The 17,920-nt window shown below is 50.7% G+C and overlaps 1 protein-coding gene across 8 annotated transcripts in view; it reads left to right on the forward strand.

Moving 5' to 3' along the window:
• Positions 1-2,883: 2,883 nt before the first annotated feature.
• MAPK4 (mitogen-activated protein kinase 4) overlaps positions 2,884-17,920 on the forward strand; it is a 47,164-nt gene continuing 32,127 nt past the window's right edge. For 7 of the 8 annotated variants that reach the window (XR_008819278.1, XM_056323465.1, XM_056323460.1 and 4 more), the window contains exon 1: positions 2,884-2,980. The gene's annotated coding sequence lies outside the window, so the exon portion shown is untranslated. Of the gene's footprint in view, positions 2,981-3,658; positions 3,752-17,920 lie in introns of those variants that run through there. The other variant, XM_056323459.1, reaches the window with a different exon arrangement.

Consider the following 17,920-nt stretch of genomic DNA (forward strand, 5'->3'; position numbering starts at 1 on the left):
CCCACAGCTTTGGCCTCACCCCACAGCCAGGATCGTAACTTGTTTTCTGTTCCTATATGGCACTTTGCATTGGAGCTGAGCAGAGCCGGCAGCTGCTTTGGTGGTGAAACCTCTCCACAAAATGCTGGGCCTGCGGCATCACCACACAGATCACTGCAATAAAACCCTGACGTGAGATACCAGCCAGCAGGCACGTGGGAGAACATCTTTGCCCAAACAGCCCCATTTTCCTCCATTGAGCTCTTCCCCGGAGGGGTGTGTTTGTCATCTGTGTCACCTGTCAACCAGAGGAATAACCTCCATGCTTGGCTTTGAAAGGCAAAGCTCGCAGTAGCGCGAGGCACATGAAATCAGTTTCCTTGGAAGGTTTTAATGACAACTGTTAATGCTCCTATTCCTCTTTCTTCTCCCTTTCTTTCTCCCCCTTGTATTCACAGGTATAAGCACCAATTCAGCACCTTCTTGCTCACGGGGCAACCAGCTGGGAACGTTTGTTTTAATCTCAGACAGTGACACAGTAGAGCAGGCTCATTACAGACTACTATACTGCCAAAAATGATACACCTTAATTTCCTCCTAATTCCCTGGGTGTTTAATTTACTGGATCATTTTCTCTTTTATTTTTTCTCACCACTTTCCCCTGCAGAAGAGGAGGGAGGCTCGGTTCCTCCAGCTCTAACAAAGCCACACACTTGTCTGGAGGGGATCGATAACTATCGAACTATTGCACTTCCTCCACTTACACAGTTGAAGCAGCTTCCTTTAATTGTTCTTGCCCACTGTAAATACAGAAGAGGGTGTATTTTTTTCCATTGAGGCTGCTCAGCGGGGTCGTGCTACCCAGGAGTGGAAAGACCCCGGCTACCTGGCCTGGAACAGCCCTCGCCCCTTGGGGCGCTGCCCCAAACCTGTTTCTCCTGGGGGCAGGCCCGGGGGAGGGGGGGGGGGAGGGGCAGGCGGGGGGCGCAGGCTGCTGGCGCGGCACAGGCTGGAAAGTCGCGCAGTAACGCCAGTAAATCCCCGCGGGGGCGGGGGCGCGGGCAAGGGCGGGACGCCCGGCCGGGATTGTATCCCGGTTCAGGGTGAGGGGTTACCCTGAGGGACGCCGCGAGGTGGGAGCCAGGCGGGATCGCCCCTCGATGGCTCCTCACAGGGACTGTGGCGGGAGGGGGCACCGGGTCCCCCCAGGCGGCTCCTGCCGGGGGTTCCTCCCGGGGACAGCGGAGGTAGCCGCGTAGACCGGATCCCCTCAGGGCTCCGCACCGGGACAATGCGGGGGTAAGCCGGGGGGACTGGGTCCCCTGAGGCGGCTCCTGCCGGGGACACCGAGGGGACACCAGGTCCCCGCCGGCCTCCCGCCGGGGCTCGGCCCCGCCCCTGCCCCTCCCCCGGTATGTGGCCCCCGCGCGGCGGCTGAGGCTGGTGGGTGACGTCAGCGCCGTGCCGGTGCGCCGAGCCGTGCCGTGCCGAACCGAACCGAACCGGCGTGCCGGGCCGAACCGGGCCGGGGTGGGCAGAGCCGGGCCGGAGCGGCCCTGCTGCCACCGCCGGGCCAGCGCGAGACCCCTCTGCCTCGGAGCAGCGGGCTGGCAGCCGCCCTCAGCGCCGGTGCGCCGCCGGGGTGATGCGAGAAAATACAGTGAAAAACCTAAAACTCTGCAGGCAGGAGCTGCATAGATAACAGGAACCATCAACACAGGCAGGAGCCCACTCAACACTTCAAAAGGGACAGTTAGTACAGGTGTAGATGAGCTCCACAAGAATGTAAATCAGTAGCTGATAGAAAGCTTAGAAATAACTAGATTAATAGGATACGGAAAACTTAGAATAATTAAAACTCTCATTGTATGTACAAAGAGGAGCTTCACTGTGTAACTTTGTAAATTAGGCCCGGACCTGCCTGGGGCCCTTTGTACTGATAAGGACCTGGGATGCTCTGTGTGCCGATAAGAAGACACCGGTATGCAAACATCTGTGCCTTGAGATAGGAAAACTGGATCTGTCCTGTTTTTTGGTTTGGAAGAAACTCGAGACACAACTGACTGCGGGAAGAGTGAAGGTGAAAAATTCAGAGCGAGGGAGACTGCTAAGCCTTCATCCTCAACGACCCCCACGACCGCCACCAGGAGACAGTGAGAAAGCGCAAATGGGAGGAAACATGTTAATGACTTCTCGGTAGACTAATTATCCTAACCCGACCTATTCTCGGGCATCTATTGAATATGTATGAATGCATACTTTAAATCACACGTGCACAAAGAAGTCGGGGCAGCAGGTGCTTTTGAAATTATCCACCCTGATGCCTGCCGGTGAATTAAACATACCTGCTTTATAACCTATCCTAAGTTATAGAGTTTAATTCCGCACGACAGGGGGGGCGGGGGGGCACAGAGCCGTTTGCCTCTCTCCGGGTTTACACGCGCTTTACGTGTGTATCCGTGCTTTATGGTACACACGCACGGACCGAGGGGCTCGCACGGCTACATGGGCGCAGAGCCCAGCCGGTGCCGGCATCCCTGGTGTGTCCCGGCCCCTTCCCGGTGCGGGGGGAGGGAAACCCGCGCCGGGGCGGGCTGCCTCTGCTCGCCGGCTGGGATTTACTCCACCTGAGCTAGACCCTCAGGTCTGAGAGTCAGGCGGGGGCAGCCGCGGGGACCGGGTCCCCTCAGGCGGCTCCTGCCAGGGGTTCCTCCCGGGGACAGCGGAGGTAGCCGCGTAGACCGGATCCCCTCAGGGCTCCGCATCGGGACAACACGGGGGTAGCCGGGGGGATTGAGTCCCCTGAGGCAGCTCCTGCCGGGGACACCGAGGGGACACCAGGTCCCCGCCGGCCTCCCGCCGGGGCTCGGCCCCGCCCCTGCCCCTCCCCCGGTACGTGGCCCCCGCGCGGCGGCTGAGGCTGGTGGGTGACGTCAGCGGCGGAGGAGGGCGCGCGGTGCCGGTACGCCGGGCTGGGCTATGGCGGAGCGGCGCGGCCCTGGTAAGTGCGGCGCCCCACCGTTCCCCTTGTCCCCGTTGCACCTGGGTGTTGCTCCCGCTTCTCCCGTGCCTAGCCGGTGCTGCGGGCTGAGCCCGCCGGCAGTGAGGAGTTTCGGCGGGGGGAACCGGCCGGCTGCCCCGGCGGGGCTTGGCCAGCGCGTCCCCTTGCCCGGGCTCCCGCTTCTGCCCTATGCGGCACCGGAGCTGGGGATCGGCAGTGGGGAGCCCGTGGCACCCGCCCGGGGGGAGCTGTCCCTGCCAGCGCCCGGCGGGGCCGCCTCGTTCTCTCGCGGGGCCTGGCCCCGCTGCCAGCGCCGGGCCTGCCCTGAGACCCCGTTGCCTCAGAGCGGCGGGCTAGCAGCCGCCGGCAGCGCCGGTGCGCCGCCGGAGGGTAGGGGGATACAGAGCCGTTTGCCTCTCTCCGGGTTTACACGCGCTTTACGTGTGTATCCGTGCTTTATGGTACACACGCACGGACCGAGGGGCTCGCACGGCTACATGGGCGCAGAGCCCAGCCGGTGCCGGCATCCCTGGTGTGTCCCGGCCCCTTCCCGGTGCGGGGGGAGGGAAACCTGCTGCTGCCTCTGCTCGCCGGCTGGGATTTACTCCGCCTGAGCCAGACCGTCAGGTCTGAGAGCCAGGCGCTGGAAGTGGCCGGTGGCCATGGGCCAGGCTTTAATGGCGTTAAACCTGCTCCATGTGTGGCGAACGTGGTTTTGGCTGCTGCGTCGGGCGGCACGGTGCTTCGGGAAGGTGCATCCCAGGCGGAGATGTGAGTACCAGAAAGGAGGGGGAAAAGCCCCGACCCTGCTGTCCCCGCAGCTCTGATGGGCTGTCCCTGCACAACGCTTCACCCAGCCGCATCCTCCAGACATGGGGTGGGTTGGGGGAGAGGGGGCCCCCGGGGTTTGGGGTGCTCAGCCTTTTTGGGGTGCTGGAAGTGTTTGGGTACTTGTGCTACATGTGTCTCTTCTGTATGCCGGGGGGAGGAGGGGTGACGCTGCTGGAGTTGGAAGCAGCTGGCTTGGTTTTGGACGTACGCTTGGCTGCTTGCTGAGGGGGTTTCAGTCCCTGCGTTCAGCTCTGTGTTGCCTGCTCCTCGCTGTTAATTTGGCACGTCTAATCCTACCTGGTGTTGGCAACTTCCCAGGAAATGCAGAGTGCTTTTCCCTCTCCCAGTCTGCATTAGGAGCCCAGCCTCCTGCAGGACGAGGCCTGGGGATGGTGACATCTTTTTCACCACCTTGGATGTGAGCAAGGGATGCAACTGAGAGTTGGATTTGCAGTGCACTTTCCTCTTTTTGGATGGACAGATGTCCATCAGGTTGAAGGTGACAAATAGTCCTGTAGAGATGTGTGAGTGAAGGATTGCAGGGGAAGAGCAACCAGGACCATAGTGAGGCTATTACAGGAGCCTGGGCTGGAGTTGCATGTGATATTTCCAGGATAAATTTTGTACCCAGCAGGTGAGCATCAGCATCCTCCCTCTCTTCAAAAGAGGACAGGGTAAAGGGACAATGATAACTGACGTACCATCGATTTCCCTTGTGCTTGAGAGAATCACCACCATGAGCCTCTGCCTGACCTTGGAGCCAAAGCACAGAAAAGTCAGGCTCACCACGGTCCTTTCGCTCCTCAAGCTGAGCCCAGCCTCCCAATGAGGACCAATAAGGTCTGAAATCCCAATCAAATAACCCGTGTTCTGAAAGAAGGATGCTAGGCTGCGAGCATCCTGGCCAGCCTCAAGCTCTCCAGGCCAAGTGCTTCATGTGGATGGTCTCTGTTTATCTCTTCTTCATATCTAGACCAGAGATGTGAAGACCTGCTTCCAGGTGCTGGAGTAGCTTCTCATCCTGCTTCTGGGTACTTCTCCTGGGTGCTGCGCAACTCAGCAAGGCAAAATCACCAAAATTGGCATTACCAGCCAAAATGACCTCTTGATTTTCCAGGTGGTGAGAGGCAGCTCGCTTGCAGTTGAAGCTGTTTTGGTGGGTGCAATTCGTTTGCCTTTGATTGGGTGTCTAAAAGGGTCTGGTCTGAGCTTCCCCCCCCTCCCCCCAATGGAGGGGGTGGGCACCTCCTGAACAGGATTTGTTTCTCCCTGTGGTAAATCTCAGGCGCAGAGCAGGCAAACGCCTTCCAGGGTGCTGGTTCTGACTTGGATGTCTGAGTGAGGACTAAATTTAAATGAGATTAATCTAACCCAGTGCTTGCAAACCTTGGGTTTTAGTTGTTTGGTCTTGATCTTTCCTTTTTTTAGCACGACCCTGTTGTTCTCCTACCACTCAGGCCTTTTTCTGAGGCATAAATAATGCTTCTGAAACTTTCCATGTCCCCAGGTGGGAGGTGTTGCAGAAATGTAACTGCAGGGAAGCGTTTGCAGCTCATCCTCCTGCAGACACAGAAAGCTGGGTTAAAAACCAGCCTGTTAATTTTATTTTAATGGCTCTAAGCAATGGTGAGCCTCCCCCTCCCCACCCCTTGCTCCCAAACCTTGTGCCAACATTTAATTGCTCTCGATCTGGGGAGATGCTATCTCATTTCAAGGTTGAACTTACCTGGCTTCGACTTGCAGCAGGGGGATGTTGTCGTGCCCTTGTCACAAAGGTGACTTGTCACTCCCAGCTCCTTGTCCGCAGTGATCGGGTCACCTTTTCACCTGCTTCTCTGGAATCTGAAGATGCTATAACCTTGTGCTGAGAGACTCCATCTTGTGTGGTTTTTGTGGCTACCCTTGGGACTTCACTGGTGTGACTGTGTTGCCTGGGAGCCGGACTGGATGCAGCTGTGACCTTGATAATGCCATGTGTTGGTGTGAGCTTGCTTTCCAGCTTCTAATGGATGTGTTTCCTGTTGTGCCTTCAAGGATCACCTCCTTTTGCTCTGATGGCATATGCAGAAGAGGTGCCCCGCACTCATCCCAAATCCCTTTCTGGCTCGGGCAGAGATCTCTTTTTCTGGCCTTGTTACTTTGCCACACAAAAATATGATCTGTTGGACTGTGACCTCCACCAAGGTGATTTGGGTCTCTGTGTCATCAACCAACCATCCATTAGTTACTGGCTTTTTTTTGTGTTACAGGTTTATATCTAATATAATCCCCCAGAAGGAATCACAGATGAGACTGAGCAGCAACAAAAATCCCTGAGGACCATGCTTGGCTGTTGGCTTCCCTCACTGGTCTCACCCCATCAGCAGCCATGCTGGGAGTGTATCAGCACACACCTAATTTGTGTGGAGTTGGTTACACCTGGTGTGAGATTCATCCTCAAAATATTATGTGCTTTGGAGAAATATGGGCAAATGCTGTGTCGAGGCAGTTGCCTGCGTCATGCAGCACTGTTAGCGCTCAAAAAAAGTCTTTTAAATAGATCTAATTCCAGGAAACTCAGCTGGCTGATTGGAATTGTATTTTTAGTCTCCAGTTTGTGTAGTTATCTGAAATTTCTGTCCCACTGTTCTAGCTGGAGCTGACCTCAGGGGTTGCCTGCTGCTCCTGCCTTTCACCTTTCATCCTTTCTTAAAATACTGTGACTACACAAAGTTTCCCTGTGTTTCACCGGTTGATTTTTAAATGCTTTCTTTTAGCAGATCCCTGGCAATACTGAAGGCTCTGTCATTAAGGGGTTTTAAGGCAGGTTATAGAGGAAGTTGTTGGGAAAGACCCTGCTTTTGCACAATGGGGTGCACATGGTTAATCTGTAGACTTGTATTTTTCTTGTCCTCTTGGTAACCCTTTTAGCATTCCATTGGCAGCACAGTATTCGCCTCCAATTATACTGGTGGTGCTTATTAGTGAATCTAGCAGCTAACTAATTCTCTATTCCTAGCATGCTTTAAAAGTGACTTACTTTACAATTAATTCTGTTAGCTGTTAAGATGGATTAATGGATTCCTTTAGAGGTCCTCATCAGTCACTGATGTTGGACATTTCTTTTTCAGCGCCATTTCTTTTCTGTCTTCTTTTTCTGTGCCTTTTAGAAAGATCATGTTTCCATGCAGTTTCCACATATTGTTTTTACTAGGATGTTGGGGTTTTTTCATTATTTCACTCTTGCTGCTTTTCTGGGTTTGTAACTTTTGGGGTTTTTGGTAAGTGCTTTAAGGGAGTCACATATTCTCAGCAATACTAACAATTGCTTTTGGCTTTGTAAAACTTGCCCTTTTAAATTTAGACACTGCTGCCATTATTTTGGGCTTGTAGTTTCTGTAACTAGCACAGAAACAGAAAGAAGCTATAATGGAAGAGGACTTGCATTAGACATGGCAGTTCATTTGGGCTTCATCCTTGTCATGTAGATCTGCTGCTCGTTTGGCAATTAACACTGAAACATGAGCTCTTCCATGTGCCAGCAGTGGCTTCTCATTCAAAAGACTTACCGGTGTGTTCCTTGGGTTTGGTATTGATTATTCATTAGTTGTCTGCGGTATTTTATTTGCCTCTCTGGGTGTATGTATGTGGTGAATAGCGGCAAGATGTCTTCCTTGTACCATTTCAGCTGAATGCATAGAAGAGAGTGAAATTTGGTGCTTGTTGCCCACAAACACACGGCAAATGGTCTTCAAGTGGCTTTGATACCACTGCAGAAGAACATAATGTACTTCATATGGTTTGAATTATTTTGGCATGTTTAAGCACTGAATCTCTTCTTTTGTGCCTTGATGTCTTCATACTCCTCTCCTAGATGACTGCCGCGCCTTTCAGACCTCACCAGCTGTGCTTCCCAGGCAGGCATGATCCCGACTGGTGCAGCCCAGGCTTGGCACTGGGAAGTCGCTGTGTGTTTCCCATGATCAGTGCTAGGGCAGGGTTAAGCAGTGATCCACTTCAAAGGCTTTCCAGGCAGAATTGCATGTGAGGATTTACAGGAGCTGATTTCGGCTCTGCTGAAAGGTGCCAGGATGGCCTTGTGGTCACTCCCAGTCCCTGGAATTGGATCAGGAGTGGGACAAGGTGTGGGACTGGCTTGGAGGCTGCAGGGGGAATTAGCGCTGTTTGTTCCTGCAGCACTTTGCATCCGAGCTAAGCCTTTCTTTAAAAAGCAGTCGGAGTGGTTGTGCTTGGAACAAGCAGCTCAGTTTCTATATTATACACAACAGTTATCTCTGTAGGAAGCTGGCCAGCCCATGCCGCTGCAGCAGCCCAGAGCTACATGGCTGTTGGTGCGCTTATCCTCGGGGCATTCCTGGGAGGAAGACAAGGAGCAGGGGAACTTGAGGAAGAAGCTTTCCAGAGCACTGATGCGAGTGTTCCTGGGTGGTGTGAGAAGCAGTGCCCAGGTATGTATGTGTCTGTTGGGTCACTTGCAGGGGTGCTCATGCATTTTTCTGGCTGCACAGCTGCTCTGCGGTGAGGAGAGCGGTCCCCTCCTGAGACCCAGTGTGGATTTTCTGTGTGCAGGGGGAAACCTGCATTCTGCTCTTGCATCCTTGGTGCCTTCCTCACTGGCTATGACCTGCCACAGATAAAAAGTTACCCTCAGCTATCTTGAGCTGTTATCTTACTCCCAGGCTGAGCAATGGAAGACTTTCTGACTGCGCGATATCCTAGGGAAGTGGGTTGGCTGTGTCTCAGCTTGATGTTAGGATCCCTCCAGATTCAGGGAAGAGCAAACAACCTCCCCAGGCCAATACCCGTTAGTGTCCATCTGTCCCAACTGCTCAGATTGTTTGTACAACTCAGTGCTTGGCTACACCTGATTTTACAACAGTATTAATTACATGGTAACTGATACACCTGCAACAATTTGCTGTGTAAACTAAGATAAGCCTAATCAAATTTCATGTTTCAGAGTACAGGTTGTTTCCTTCTGGAGGCTTCCTAAGCCGCCCTCCTGAAATCCCTTCCTAAAAGAAACTCTGCAGATCATTTCTGGACCCTGGGAGAGGCTTGTCCCTATGTGTAAGTGAAGTAGGGCCAGGGGAATGCAGCATATCTGCTATGGAGGCATGAGCCTTTCTGCAAGGAGTTGTTGCCCCTTCCCCATCTCTCACTTCTGTGGCTGTTGTGATGCTGCTGGTCCCTCTGGAAGGAGCTGGGGGTATTGCCAGCCCCAAACCATGTGCTCCTGAGGTCTGGGGGTTTATGGAGGAGAGGAGGCAGAAGAAAACGCAGGATGGATCATGTTTGCAATCAAGGTGGAATATTGTTCCATGTCTGCCATCACAGCCCCGTTTGTACCCAGGCCCTCACTGGGGCTGTGTGCTCCATTAACTCTCTCTGCCCTGTCCTGTGAAATATGGAAAGTTTTGAACTATTAGAAAGTGCCTTTGGGTAAAGGGAAATTAAACCCTCCACTGCTGTGAAGAGGCAGGGCTGGAAATGTGAATATGGAAATTGGTTCTGGCTTAAAATGACTTCAAGGACAGAGGGTAGGTGCTGGGCTTCTCAGGATCCAATTCAGTGGGGACCATTTCCAATTAAAATGAGGTCAAGGAGAATGGGAAGGAGGCAGGGGAAAAGTTGTTTCTTTGCATTTCTGTTAGTATTGTAGTTTGAAACGTTGCAACTGGTTTGTCTCTTCTACAAGCAATGAATCTGATCAGCAGAGCATTTCAGATAATTTCTGTTAAGAGTGACATTTCTTTTTCTCTCTGGGAATTCTGGTTTTTCCTTGTTTGTTTTTTGTTTAATTCGAGGTTTTTATCAACCTCAGAAAAGCCTTTCCCCAGAGCCTCAAACAAGCAGGCCAGCCTTAGTTTCCTTCCACGTATCTCCCAGACTGAGCATGGCCAGAAGTACAGAAATGCTATAAATTAGAAATAATTATGTGCTTTTAGTAGGGCAGCAAGCATGGAGCAGACTGCTGCTGTTTCTGGGAAGGTAGGTGAGGCTTGTCTTGCTGAGGAAAGCTGGGAGCAGGAACGGGTGGCCAGGGAGCTGGTAGGGGAAGCCAAAAAGGGAACCTCATAAAGCAGAAGTGCTTGTGGGGCGGAGAGGAGCAGGTCTTGCAGCTCCTGGAGTTGCTGCTAGGTCGAAGGGGATGCTGCAGGACTGGGGGCAGATGTGCATACAGCTGTGCTAGCAACAGCAGCTGGCACATATTCCTTGCTCTTGCATGCCTGTACCACCATTTGCTAAACTTCAGTGAGACACTTTGTAATGTAAAGATGAAATTTCATGCGTGCATTTCTCCCCCCTGTGTTTGCTTTATACCTGAGGTCAGGTTTGGGTTGTCTGGTAGCAGAGATGAACAAGGACATGTGGTTTGATGAAACTCTCTTTTAGGAAAATAAAGCTTGAGTCGAAACCGGTGGCTGTGAAGGGATAGCGATACACACAGTATCATTGCTGAGTCATCTCCTTTCTCGCATGAATAAGGAGCAAGGAAATATCAAAGGGCATCTTGATGGACTTTATGTTTGCCGAACAATAGCAGTGCTTGATATCACTTGTAGTGGAATGAAGCTGGGTTAATTAGCATTGATAATATACAACTGTGGGCTGGCTTCAGGGGCAGTGGGTTGGCTGATGTAGATAAGGTGCAGCTGTGGCTGGTTCTGTTAAGTGGTTGAGAGCCAGTGAAGAGACAGCAGCTGGGGAAGAAGCAAGAGAAGGGAGAGAACACGCGCCCTGAATGAGGAGAGACTAGGAGAAGGCAGCAGAGGGACTGGCATGAAGAGTGTGTTGGTATGTGATGGTAAAAGACCTTGTTGCAGCTTGATAGTTTGGAGAGTGCTGTGACAATTACTGACTCTGTCTTGTCTCACATTCAAGCTTCACCTGAGTCTTATCTGCTGTTGTTATTAGACAGGGGCTCATTCAAAAAGCAATAAATTCTGAGAGTAACGAGGTGGCTGCATCTGTTCCCAAAATACCTGCTTGATTTTAGGCACAACAGGTGCCCATGCCATCTGCGTGCCCCTTCGGCGCTGGGTTTTGCCTAAGGTTTCAGTTGCATTGCTGCATCCCCTGACACTAAAGTAGGTGAGCAGGCAGAACAGCTCAGCTCAGCACAAGCGACCTCAGATTTCTGCTAAATACCAACTGATTAACAAAGTGTAAATGCTGCAGAGAGCATTTTGCTGAACTGGGTGAGGATGGAAGAGACAAGCAAGATTGTTATACCAGCCCGATTAGTGCTGCTAAAGGAGTCTGATCACGGCACTTGAAGGGCTTCATTATCTTGTATGTTTAGAGAGCACTGAGGCAATTCTGTTTTCAGGAAAGGCTTTTACAGTCTTTGTCTCCTTAAGTCATTAGAAATGCCATAATCTTATCAGTTAGAAAGATTAGTCTAAGGATTAAAAAAAAAATACATCTCTGAACTGGAAAGCTAATTGCCGCTTGCTCTTCAAATGCAGCAAAATGGGCATAGTGTGTTTTGGAAAAAGGGAAGGTGTTTGAAGGAAATACTGAAAAGATGTTACATGAAAAAGTTGTGTGTTTCAGCAGATCCCAGGAGCAGTCACAGGATTAACGCAGTAGCTGAACAGCTAGGGAAAAACAGTCATGGCAAAGTTTGGAAAACTTTTTTCCCTACAGAGGAGCATGGGTTAGTACTCTGCTCATCTCACCTGCTTCATTTCACCAGTCCAGTGAGACTGAGGAGGACAGTTAGTCCTGCATACCCTAGGAAGGGTATGGGGATGTGGCTTTTAATGCAGGACATCCCCTGCTGGGGATGTGGGATGCCTGTCCCCCATGAATTCACCAGATCTCCCAATGGTTTGGACCAGCATCCTGGAATCTAAGCTCATCTCTTAATGCTGGCCTCTTTTATCTGAATAAATCTCATGTGCCTGCTATTACTCAGGCAGAAAAAATAATCTTTATTGCCATAATGTTTGTCAGCTTTCCTTCATCCCAGCAAAGTACTGTAAGATCTGCAAAATACTTTAGAAAGCATTTTTTGAGCAATAGATATTGAAAGGGGGGAAAAAAAAAAGTAAATCTCTGAGGCTCAAGTCTTGCAAACCAAACCACTCAGTGAGGTTTTCTTGGCATGGTTCCTTTTGCAAAATGGGTATCTCACCGCCCACTGGAGCCAAAAGTGAAGAAATGGATTAAGGCTGTGAAATTGCTCCATCCTGATCACTCTTTTATGGCCCTGTGTAGAGCAGAAGGGATGTTTCAGAGCAATATTTGATAAGTGCTGGGCACTGGGGGGTCTAGAGCCCCAGCTGGTGCAGAGGACCTTAATTGCATTGCTCTCAACGAAGCATAGGGCAGGCTGATGCTCTAGCCCTGCGTTTAAAGCATCAGATTTGAAAACAGCACAAACCAGGCCAAACTTTCAGCAGCCTCCCAGTTTTGCTGTGGAGCTGCTGTCTTACTCCATCTCCTCCCTTCTGGGCACCCAGGTCTTGATGGGGAGCAAGATTGTGCCCAATTCAGATGATCCTCATGTAGCAGGCAGTGATAGCCAGGCAGCAAGCAGGCAATGCTCCACTTGTGCTCCTGTGAGGTGCTGTTTGGGTTTTGCTACATATGTTCACCTCCTGTTTACATCTTCTTTTATTTATTTTTTTCCAACAAAAATGTTGTGGTGGAACATTTCTTCTTCTGAGTGGTGGTCAACTTGGACACGAAGTAGTGTCTGAGGAGCATAAGCCCCATGTGGGATGGAGCAGATCTTCCCGGGGCTCTGGAGGGCTCTGGTGCATGGTTGCACCCTCTCAATTTTCTCATTCTGGTTAAGACTCCTTCTGGCATGAAGAATATCAACTTTGTAACTGTCTTAATTACATCTAGGTAGCAGCTGGGGTGGTATGTCCCAAAACAGACTGGTTGCCTGGTAATGGGAGCCCGTGGTGGAGTGAACCCAGCACAACTGAGCCTGATCCTTGTTGCAGAGAGCTGGGTACAAGGGCTGGAGGACTGGCTGGACTTGTTTCCCCACTCACTACAACTCTGTTAAAATTTAAGGGTAAAAGTGGGAGGAATGGAAGAGAAATTTGCTATCTAAAGCTTAATTCATTTTTAACCTCAAGCATTAGCTGGGGTTTGTGCAAACCGTTGGCAAGGCAATTAAAGTGACTTTTTAATGGGTTATTTTTGTTGCTTCACCAGGGTGGGAGCTAAAGATCCCAGACTGTGAGCTGCCTGGGGTAGGGGCCATCCTTTTGCTGTGCTGCTCTGATGCTTAATCCCTAACTGGGTTTTATTCACAGTCGCGATGAGAGAGAGGCATGGAGATGCAGCTGGATAGAACATGTGGAGAAAAATGTCTGGGCGTCAGTCCCCAAGGCTCCAGCTTGGATCCATCCTGGAAAAGAAGTGTAAAGGACTTTGGACGTTGCAGTGTCCAGTTTATTTTGAAGTTGCTGGCTATTTTGGTAGAATGATAGAATGTATTGGGTTGGAAGGGACCTTAAAGCCCAGCCAGTTCAAACCCCCTGCCACAGGCAAGGACACTTTCTGCTTCTGCTAGACCAGGTTCCTCCAAGCCCCATCCAGCCTGGCCTTGAGTGCTTCTATGGATGGGTTTTTGCAGGAGTAAGCTCCAAGGACAAAAAGCAATGAAAATAATGGCCTCTCTGAGAGTTCCTCTTAAATCCTGAGGGTAGTTAGGAGAAAATGAGAGTGAGTATGCAAGCGCTGGGTTTTCTGAGCAAGAGTGCAGTGACTGTAAAGCAGATCCATCCCTCTGAGCACCAAGCAAACATCTGTCTGTCTGTACCTCATGCTACTGCCACGCTCTCTGTGGGACACAGTTCCTGCATCCCATGTGGTGAAGGATGCCATGATGAAGCCTAATTTCAGTCTTGTTTGGGAGACACCTTCCCAGATATGTGCCCTGTCTTCAGCTGGGGAAGAGGACTTAGGACTTGTCACCTCTGTAGGGCTGTGGGGTGGGGGAGCACAGGTGCCCCAAGGGCACCAGGCACAAACCCTAGCGTATTCATCCAGGATCATCCTGGCCTCATGTTTTCCTCTGTTAGTAGTGTGTGTCCTGTGTTGCTCGTTCCCTCCAACCTTTGAGTCTGTTTCACAATATGGCATTGGAGGAATGCAAGCTTGGGTCTGGCTCAATTCATTTCTTGTGCAACTCAACCAAGAGAAACCAGGGATAAGACTATTTGTCTCTGCAATATTCATTCATTCAGCTACTGCCTGCATTAATGCACCTCTGTTGCCTTGCTGTCTCTCTCCACCTAGGTTATTTAGAGGAATGCTTTCTAAAAATAGCTGCCTGATTTGATGTCTTTCTCGTATTATTCTGTGTAGCACTAAAAGCCTGCCTAGAAAGGCTGTCCAGTTCATTGATGTTCCCTTAAAATACAGCTAATCCACGTAATCTCATTATAGTAGTAGGTGATTATACTGAGAGCAAGCTTTAGCAGTGGTCCAGCAAAGCCTTTTATTCCCCATCTATTATCTGGATGGCTAAAACTCACTGGGAGTGTGTTTTGGTTTTGCTTGGGCTATTTTAGGACTAGGACTTACAACATTTTTGTTTTAATTCTCTAGAAAATCTTATGCGTTATTTTTGATGATGCTGGCACATTTCTGCCACTGGCTTTCAGCTTTGCGGACTGATGACATCCCATGACTATGCTCCATGGTCTCCCCAAATCACTGGGAAGCATTGAAACCTTTTTTCCAGAGTGGAAGAGAGAGAGCTTTGCTGTGTGAAATTTAGTGTGGGATTCCTGGTCTCTGGCATTGTTTTGGGGGTGTGGAACCTTGTGGCCCTGCTCTTTAGGGAGTCAGATCAAGGAAGGGGCTGAAGTTTGGGATGCAGCGTCTCCGTCATTGGGAAGGACCAGCCTTGCTCCCCCAAGCAGATTGGATGTACAGGGGCAGGTGGGCTGGATGTGTGAGTCAGGCTGTGGGGGCTGCCCTTTCCAATTGTGCCTGGAGATAATGTGGGGCAGAGGTGTGCAACACAGAAACCTGGCCATGAATGAGGGCTTGTCTGTAGGAGTGGGGAAGCAGTTTGGGCTTGAAGTGCAGCTCAAGCCTGCCCTTGAAGGTGAACATCTAGGAGACATTGCTGCCTAAACCCCCGTGCACTTGGATCAAGGACTGACTCTTCAACACTAGCCAAATATCACAGAGCTTATGGTGAAATGCCACATCTGGACAGCCTCCTGGACATATGATTGATTCTCCGTGAGGTTTTAACTGTGCTGGTTATGATGGGTTACAGGTCACGTTCTCTGCATACTTGATTGAGCCGTGTTCAGTGGCTGTGCCTCTTGGTCTGGCTGCCCCCAGCACCTTGGGGAGCATCGGTTTGGGCCATTGCCATCCCAGAGGTTTGTTCGTAGATGGATGTCTGATTGCTCGCTCCTCTCAGATGATGGAGACAAGAGCATGTGGCTGGAGGTACAGCTCCTCCAAGCCCTCAGTGGTGCCGCCTGGGTGGAGAGAGGTATCTGGGGTGTTTCTGCCTGGGGCGCTAGGCCAGTCTGCACCACATAGTTTTACCCCCTTTCTTCTCTCTGTTGCTGCAGGAGCATCTCTCTTGCTATGTTGGGGCTGCAGCAGTGTGGGGCCATCACTGCGGGGCTGCAGTGGGGGAGGAGTGAGGGTGGAAACCTTTATGAAATGGTTTCTGCAGGCAAATGCAGGGTTTTTTTCCTCTTCTTAAAGCCTGTTTTCATTGTTTTCCCAAGCTGAGTGCAGATCTGCAGGCGGTCCAGCCCTGTCCCCCCCAAAAAACTGGATGAGATTTGTCAGTGAGCAGAAGGATTAAGGGGAGGTTACAGACAGGCTCTGAGAGACACAAGTGCAAGCACTTTTACAAGATCCCAGCACAGTGTTTTCAGAGGACATCAGGCTCTCTGCTCACGGAGGTACCTCTCAGAGCCCATGGAGGGGTAGGGGAGAGTCAAAGAAGTCACTCTATCTCTTTGCATGCTGGCATATGCTGCACATACCTCCTTTGGGGCAAATTCCTGGTGTGGGCTCCTCAGTCACAGTAAAAAAAATCTCTAGGGCTGTTTCTGTATCCTTTTAATTATTTTTTTAATAACTGTCCTGCTTTTGCTTATCTTGGTTCAGCCCCTCTGGTGATAACACAGGCAAAGTCCTGACCTGTGGTATCCTGGGGAGAAAAGGCCCAGCTCTCCAACAAAGCGCCAGCAGAGAACAGGTAGTCTTGTCTCTTTAGAAGAAAAGACTGTAGGTGCCAAACCAAAAGGGCAAAGTGATTTGCCCCGATGAGGTATTGTGTTTCCACTCTGATTTATGGCTAGGGGAGAGGCTTCGGAGTCATCCGTTCTAGGAATTGCTTTATTTAGGTAACGGAAATAATTCTTCTGGTTTTAAATTGATGTGTTGTCAGCCATTAAAAGCTCATGCAGCATGAAAACCACAGCTGGCAGGACTAGGGCTGAGGAGGGAGCAGGATGGAGGCGAGGCTACAGGTGCAGCAAAATGCACTGGCTATGATGTCTGTCTGTCCATCATGGACTGCTTGACACAGGTGGATGCCTTCATAGAGATGGGGCTGGGCTTTTCCAGCTTGATACCATGTCAAATAAATGTACTTAGGCTGGTGGGAGAGGGTGCGTTGGCTGCGGGGCGCCTGTACTGAGCCATGTTTGTTCAAGGCACTGTCTGGCTGTAGACTGTCAAGCCCAGAGTAGCTTCAAGTGCTGGGTACCACTGGGAAACAAGACCTTTCCCCATGTCTCGCCTGTGTTCAGCTGCTCACAGCCCCCTGCCACGGCTGATTTACCAAAATCCCTGGCCAGACAGGTGGCTTTCCTGCAGAGCTTAAAATCCCTGCGAGTGTCAGCAAGTTCTTAATTGTTTTCTGTTCTTTCTGTGAACTAATGAATGTTGTCTGATTTTTTTTTTTTTTTTTTTTTCCTAGTGTAAATTGGCTTGGCCACAAGCGCCCTAGTTGTTAAGGAGGAAAATTCCTATTTTCCTGTGAGAGGTTTGGGCAGCAGAGGTGGCTTTGCTGTGCTGGGTGATGCTGTTCTGCTCATGTACGGTCCAGGGGTATACATGGGAAAATTGTGTGTGCTTTACTACCATTCAAGCTAGGACTCCGGGTTAATTTTTGTGCTGTTTCCCTTTGGTTTTGCCTTTTCCCTCTGGCTTTTCCCACAGGCTCACGGAGATTTTGTCTTCCTTCTGGGGCAGTGCTACTTGGTGCCTTCTGGCCTCTAGCTGCTGGCAGCTCTGCCCATCTTATCAATGGGTTTCTGTTTGGTTCCTGGTATTAAAGGCATCTGATAAGTAGTGTTTTTGGAGAAACGGGTATACGATTTGCTCCTGAGCTGGTTGCATGGCTGTTGTTTGGTACAGCCGGGTTGTCAGGGCACAATAGATTCCAAAGGAAAAAACTCTTCATGAAAAACAGGTTCCTTAGATCACCCAAGGTACCTGATGTGCTGTGTGTTGGCACCTCTAGTGAAGCTGGGTGGATAAAACTCATGTTTAGAAATCTGGAGCGTGCTCATTGGTTTGACTGTAGTTGTGTCTGACTCTTTGCTATAAGCAGCTCTGGTGTAAGAGGGTCTGATTCTGCCAGGGGGGAGGACTGTGTTGGTGATAATTAGCAAGAGCTTCACTCAGAGGAGCTCACAACAGCAGCTCTCTGCAGCTTGTTTTTAGAGAGGTCTGAGCACTTGCCAGTGTTGGTGCATAGGCTTGTGATGCTGTCTGGGGTTCCAGGGTGGGGTGTCTGGTGGAGACCCCAGCACCAAGGTAGCTGAGGACACACAGCACAAGAGTATCACTTGTTCTTTAGCAGCCCCAAAAGGCTGAACAGTTCCTGTTGTTGGCTGTGTTCATCATGAGGTTTGGGGATCAGCTCATTCCTCTGAGATCAGACTGGTTTTGTTGGGGTGGGTTCTTGCCCCCCAGTTTTCCTGTTTCCCTGGGATCCACATCTGGTCTCCTGATGTGCTTTTTCTCCTGGGAGGGCAGTGCAAAGCGCAGCCTGTAGGCGTCAGGGTGTGTGGAGGGTCTCAGGGAGGGGCAGGGCATGAACCCCCCAGCGCTGTGATAGAAACTTTGTATTCCTGGGTGATGCAA

The sequence above is a fragment of the Falco biarmicus genome, chromosome W (assembly GCF_023638135.1).
Source record: "Falco biarmicus isolate bFalBia1 chromosome W, bFalBia1.pri, whole genome shotgun sequence".
Taxonomy (NCBI): Eukaryota; Metazoa; Chordata; class Aves; order Falconiformes; family Falconidae; genus Falco; species Falco biarmicus.